Raw genomic sequence first — 916 nt, forward strand, 5'->3', positions numbered from 1 at the left:
GCGGTACACGGGCCTCTCACTGTTGTGGCCACTCCCATTGCAGAGCATAGGCTCTGGATGCGCAGGCTCAGTGACCATGGCTCACGGGCCCATCCGCTCCACGGCATGTGGGATCTTCCCGGACCGGGGCACGAACCCGTGTCCCCTGCATGAGCAGGCAGACTCTCAACCACTGCGCCACCAGGGAAGCCCCCAGCACCACTTATTGAAGAGACTGTTTCCTCCATTGTATATTCTTGCCTCCTTTGCTGTATATTAATTGACTGTAAGTGCATGGGTTTATTTCCAGGCTCTCTGTTCTGTTTCATTGATCTGTGTCTATTTTTGTGTCAATGCCATACTGTATTTTTTTGTTTGTTTGTTTGTTTATTTGCTGTACGTGGGCCTCTCACTGTTGTGGCCTCTCCCGTTGCGGAGCACAGGCTCCAGACATGCAGGCTCAGTGGCCATGGCTCACGGGCCCAGCCACTCCACGGCATGTGGGATCCTCCCGGACTGGGGCACGAACCCATGTCCCCTGCATCGGCAGGCAGACTCTCAACCACTGTACCACCAGGGAAGCCCACCATACTGTTTTGATTGCTATGGTAATAGTCTAAAGTCAGGGAACATGATTGCTCCAGTTCTGTTCTTCTTTCTTAAGACTGTTTTTGCTATTCAAGGTCCTTTGTGTTTTCATACAAATTTTAAAATTTGTCAGTTCCAGTCACATTCAATTAGCCAAAGGAAGTTACTAGCCAAGTCAGCCATTAATGAAGTGAGGAAGTACAGCTGACCCTTGGATATCATGGGTTTGAACTGCTTGGCTTCACTAATACACAGGATTCTTTTGGTGGTATATACAGTAGTACTACACAATCCACAGATGCAGAATCTTGGATACAGGGGAAGCATGTATACCAAAGGCCAACTATGA

This window comes from Neophocaena asiaeorientalis, unplaced genomic scaffold (assembly GCF_003031525.2).
Source record: "Neophocaena asiaeorientalis asiaeorientalis breed wild unplaced genomic scaffold, Neophocaena_asiaeorientalis_V1.1 scaffold214, whole genome shotgun sequence".
In the NCBI taxonomy this organism is placed as follows: Eukaryota; Metazoa; Chordata; class Mammalia; order Artiodactyla; family Phocoenidae; genus Neophocaena; species Neophocaena asiaeorientalis.